We start from the raw sequence: 6,000 nt of genomic DNA, 5'->3' as shown, positions 1-6,000 counted from the left end.
TCCGATGCTTGCCATAACTGTGGAAAGTTGGGACACTGGAGGAATGAATGGTCCAGAGAAACTGCAGCGGCCTGACAGCGGTAACTGACGTGGGGAGGACGGGATCCTGGATCTGGCTGTCATTCGCATTGAGGAGGGGTCTCTTAAGGAGCGTGAGGTTTCACAAACACACACACAGTTGCATGATGATACTGATTCACATAGGTTGCTTACAGAGGCCATACTACACTTAGAAGGTGCCTCCGTAGTTTTACCAGGCACATATCTCCATACACAGAACCCTGCATTTAAAAGAATGCCTATGTTTTCTATGATGGTGATGGGTGAAGAAATGTCTTTGTTGTAGATTCAGGAGCGACACACTCTGTTTTATCAGCTAAATGTATCAAAGAGCAGCCAAAACTGAGTGGTCGATATGTTCATCTCTGCTTCAGGTGAAACAGTTAGGGAAAGTTTTTCTGTTCCACTAAAGTGTTGCACTAATGGGTAGAGACCTCATTAAAACAGGCTTAGTTCTACTGCAGATGGTCTTCATACAGTCTCTGACACAGTACTTACAGTTTTGTGCAGTTTTTGTCCGCAAGTGTTAACTGACGCTTATGGAAGGTACAAGTTCATTGTTTTCACAGCAGCTGGTGGGAAGAGGTCATATTTGTTTTTCTTCCCTCTTCTGATTCATACAGCGTGTTGATTTACACTGTACCTAATATGAGGTCCTGACAAAAACTATGAAAGGCTTGGTTCTGCAGGTTCTTTTTTCTCCCTTTGGGGAAGGAAAGGAAACCCAATCAGTTCTGTGCTGCATAGGAATATTAAAACACTTGTTTTCTAAGATATCACCAGCTAAAACTTTTAAAACTTTTGAAAGTAATTGGTTTTGTTAAACACATTTTCCTTGGCAAAACAAACCTATAATGAGAAAAATTGGGTGATTTTTTAAGGTAAAAAATAATCTGATTGGACAGTGGTACCACACAAAATTAAACTAATCTCATGTTTCCTAAAAGACTCTGCATAGAAAAGGCCTCCAGAACCGTGGAATTATTTCCCACCACAGTACCAAATATTTCAAGCATGCTTTTTCTTTATTTTAAAACAGATCTGTGTTTTTGTTTTGTTCTTGTTTTTTTTTTTAGCATGTTTGTCCGAAGCTTCTTATGAACTGGGTTAGGAGCAAATATGAAATTAGGTAAATTAGGGGCTGTGAACTAATAATTTTAAACTGATTATTGTCCAAGCAGAAATAATACACTAACAGGTCTGGGGATATTTAGTCGATCCTCTCTTCAATTTGCAGAAAGTTAGCATCATTGTTCAACGCAGTAGTACTCAACCTGTGGTTCCTGGATTCCTGAAGCCCGTAAGCCATAGATTTTGGGTCCATGAAATTATAATACTTAATTAAAAGTAGACCGATTACCTATTAAAACAGATCTAAGCCAATGATGGGTTCCAGTCATTCGGTGGCTTTGAAATGCAATAATACTCAAAATTTCTACTCTGGGGAACACAGATTGGGGTTGAAGAGTTTTGTTTTGGAACCAAGGTTAGGATTTTTATAACGGAATAAAGACCAGTTGTTGGATGGGTGCGAGGACTTGTTATCACTCATGTAAAAACTTTGTGTTGCTAGGCACCTGCACTCCGCTTTGTATCATGCTCTGGTATGCAGCCCTCCTGTGTGTGGGATCACCGTTATCTATTTCACACAATCGCATCCCGTGAGAACCAGCCTCCTTTCAGCCTCACACACACACACACACCCTGTCTGAACTGTCTGTTGAACTGTGTATATAAATAAAGAGATAGGGTGTCAAAACTTTGTAGTTTGCACTGCAAAGTGGGCTACCCTTGCAAGTAAAACTGAACTGTATCGTTCTTGCCTCTGAGTTGACTTGAATCATACTTCACATTTATTTGGTCCTTCGCAGCCGGATTAATTCAATAACCTTATTTCTCTTTGTTTTAACAGTGACTCTGGGATCCGTGGGGGAAGCCTGACGTTGAGTGAACTCTGCCGCACGGCCTCCCTTAGCCTGGATGGCTGAAAGTCCGGGTGTATAGATTTGCATCAGGCCGGTGGATTATTGTCTTGCTCGACGCCGGGGGACTCTCACAGGATCCAGAGAGTCACCAAGAAGTCAACTCCGAGGTGAGACAGTGAAAGGAATAGTGACAAATTTGGTACAATCCCGCCATGAAGGGGATTAAAGAAAACGACTGAGGATTATTCCCCTGCGAGGGAATAGAGTAAGCGCTATATAAATAAAAGAAGAAAAGTACTTAAAAGTCGTTGGTAGTGCGTCGCCGGTAAGGACGCTGCATTGGGATGGTTTTATTCCACCGTGAAAGGAATAGTGACAAATTAAGGTACGGCCCCGCCAAGAAGGGGGCCAAATAAAACGACTAAGGGTTATTCCCCTGCGAGGGAATAGAATAAGCGCTATAAAAGTAAAAAGAACGGAGTAAATTGAGCTCATAAAATAACACCAAGTTAACTTAGAAAAATTACAAGGTAGCTGAAACTAACTGTGTGACTGTGTTGTGTGTTTATATGGAGGACTAAGCATTTTAATAGAATCATAGCAGGATTCTGCTAGTCCTGTGTTTTCTTTTGCCCAGATTAAAACTACGTACTGGTGACTTTGGAGATTAAGGTCGGATTTCATTCCAGAAAATTAACACCGCTGCGAATTAGTCGCAGTAGAAGGGCGTGTTAATGTCCTCTCCTTAAACTCTCATGCCAGTGACCTTTGATCTGGGACATTCATACTACAATTAAACTAACATAAAACATAATGGGGAAGAAACAAAGTAAACTAATTGACTTAGAAGGGGATGTAAAGTTTATGGAGAACTATGTAAAAGGAGCAGGTATGATCTGTCATAGATGGAATAAAAAATAAAAAACATGGGTTTTTGGGCAAATTAGATACAAAGGATGTCTTAAAATTACAAGGGGATCTAAAATTAGAAATAATGAAAACTAAAAAGAGAAAAATAACAAAGAACAATGGGGAAGGGACAGAGAAAAAGCTCTGATTTAACAGAAATATGTACACAATGGCATAAAAATACGGATTTTCAGGTAACTTATTTATCACTGAAATCCTAAAACTACACGGGGATCTTAAACTGGAGATTATGCATTCAAAAGATTCAAGAGACAATAAAAAAACCTTGCCAGATTATAATTTCAAAGGGGACCTTTCAGTCCCTGAGTGCACACAGTTGATAAACAGATTAAAACAAAAAGATGAATAAAAAAAAAAAACAACAAAAGCAGCTTTTAACTGACATAGCCATAATACTGATGCCTTAAGAAAAGCACAGGAAAAAACTTTCAGCTTAACTGAAAACAAATAAAGGGGGGCGGACTGCCACCCATCCCAGGTTAGAATACCAAGGTAGCCCCAAATTATAAAGACTAAGAGGTGGTTTTAGAGGACGTGGTAAAAGAAGTTAAAAGAGGAGGTGACAACATGGAAACTGTCCAACTGGACAACCCAGTGAACAATGACTAGAGAAGGGAGAACAGAATGTTGTTAAAGAAGTAATCTGAGAGTAAAAGATTTTGTAGGCAAGCATTAGTGAGAAACAGGTGCTTTAAAAATCATTCTATGGTGTTATACTACCAACAATATCATGATAAAAAGCAAAAGATTAATTTTACAGGGAAATAATTCCATATTTGGCTCAGATTGTGTGCATTCTTGATTTTTCCTCTTTGAGAGAAGTTAAATTTCAGCTCTGTGAAACGACCTTGACAAAGAGATGCAGCTGCCTGAAAACAAAGATAACACTTCTGCAAACAGCAGAAGCCTGTCTCTGCTGAAAGGTCTGAAAAAAAAATTGTAACTCTACCCTGCATGTGTCAAACTCAAGGTCCGCGGGCCAAAACCGGACCCCAGAAGTTTAGTGATTCTCTAGAAGTAGAGACTTTTAATATGGTGATTGTGTGCTTGAATGTTATTTTGTCAATCAATAAGCAGTTTTGTCTACATTCTGCCACAATCTGCCTTTTGAAAATGTTTTGAATCTTACTCCTTTTGTATAAAAAAAAAGAAAAATTGGCTAAAGTCTGCAGACACAAAATGAACCTGGATTGAAGCTCTAACTATGTTTATTTAATCTGAGATCCTCTCCAAATGCAACAGTACATGTCAGTCTACATGAGATACTAACAACTTCACCTACTGATATAATATAAAGATCCGAGTGAATATGTGAAACAAACAATGATGAAAGTTTTTCAACAGGTGATGCTCATCCAGGAGGAAGACAGTGTTCCTAGGAAATGCAGCTCATTCATTAACAATCAATTTTTTTCCTATAGGTGGAAGTTTTGCTGACTAATCATAGGCTGGATCTATGAAACATTATGTGCACAGAACAAATGACCAAGGTTCTGACTGACTTATGAACCTCACTGACCTGACAATGATAACATGACACCCAACAGATAACACCTTTAAGGTGGACCCACTAAGACCACCTTATTGATTCTTGGTGAATAAAAAAAAAAAAGAATTGAAGCGTTCAAAACAGACCTAGTGGAAACAAAAGGGGTTATGAGGAAACAATGTGCATTTTAAGAATAATAGAAGTCAAATTATGTTACAATTTTTGCAAATACAATTAGTCTGACAGATAAATAAGTAAGTAGTGTGTGAATGTGTGGGAATGGGAATGACTGATTTCATTGTAATGCATCTTTGAGGGACCTTAAAAGCGCTAATAAATGTCTGATGTTCTGATGATCTTTGCCAAATTTATATCTTAATAAGGTTTCCAGAATCTTTTCCAAAAAATCATATAAAGATGGCAAAGGTTCTACCTGTATTGAAAATACTGATAACCATAAGAAAGTTTATAGATCCGTCTTCAATTTTTCATAATTATTTTACAAACAGGGTATTTAAACTTTCATGTGGCCAAATGTCTGTATTTGACTTTCTGTTTTTGTGAAATAAATGTCTGTTTCATGTTATGTAAAAATTAGAGTCCTCAACATTACCATAATAATATTAGGTCAGTTCTCTATGGTAAAACAAAAAGATTTTAACAGATGTTTAGACTTTTTCCAGTCAGGTTCAAAATGATTGAATTAGACTCAAACTTAACATAAGATGAAATTAACCTTAACAGAATTACTGGACTGGACTGAAATAGAGAAAACTTGAGTTAATTGAAACAAACGTTAGTTACTTGAACTAAATACAAAGCTGACTGAAACTGGATGGTGTATCTATAAAACTGGGTAAGATAAACTAAGATTATAAGATATAATATGCCCTTCATTTTTTTGTGTTCATCAGTGAGTGAGTTTTTATTTTTAATTTTTAATAAGAACTAAACCAAGCATTATTTAAAATAATAGCAACTACCAAAAATATTGATCTCATTTTTAAATGTAATAAGGACTTACTTTATAAAATATGATAAAAAAGAATAATAAGAATTTGGAAAAACAGAGGCTTTAAACCTCTGCAGGAACAGCACTGACACTGTCGAAGGTAGATCCTAATACAGGAATCTGGAAGCTCATTCTGGCGTGGATAGTCAAAGTCCATCCAAGGACACATTTAGATGAGGCAGAGTGACAAATACAGGGCTTAGCTGAGAGCAAAGAGAGCAACATGCATCCTGCCCTAGCTGCTGTCCCACCTGAACTGTGGTCCCAATCATCAACTGATGTAGGACTTATAAAGGGGTTCCCACCATACAAGGTTAAACTAATATCTGAAAAAAGGCTATTAGTCCGCCAATACCCCTTCAAGCCAGAAGCTGAAGAAGGTATTAAGTCAGTAATACAAGATATGTTGAAGTCAGGAATATTAAGAGAAGCACCTGACGCTACATGCAAGGCATATCACACTGACATCGCTATTATCACAGCCAAACATAACTCTAAAAAGATGTGCCCTTTAAATCCAAGTACTCTAATACCTACTGCAGAAGATGGAAAACCACATTCTTATAAAGCAAAAGTTGAAGAAG

Source organism: Girardinichthys multiradiatus, chromosome 2 (genome assembly GCF_021462225.1).
Source record: "Girardinichthys multiradiatus isolate DD_20200921_A chromosome 2, DD_fGirMul_XY1, whole genome shotgun sequence".
In the NCBI taxonomy this organism is placed as follows: domain Eukaryota; kingdom Metazoa; phylum Chordata; class Actinopteri; order Cyprinodontiformes; family Goodeidae; genus Girardinichthys; species Girardinichthys multiradiatus.
This window is presented reverse-complemented; position numbering follows the sequence as displayed.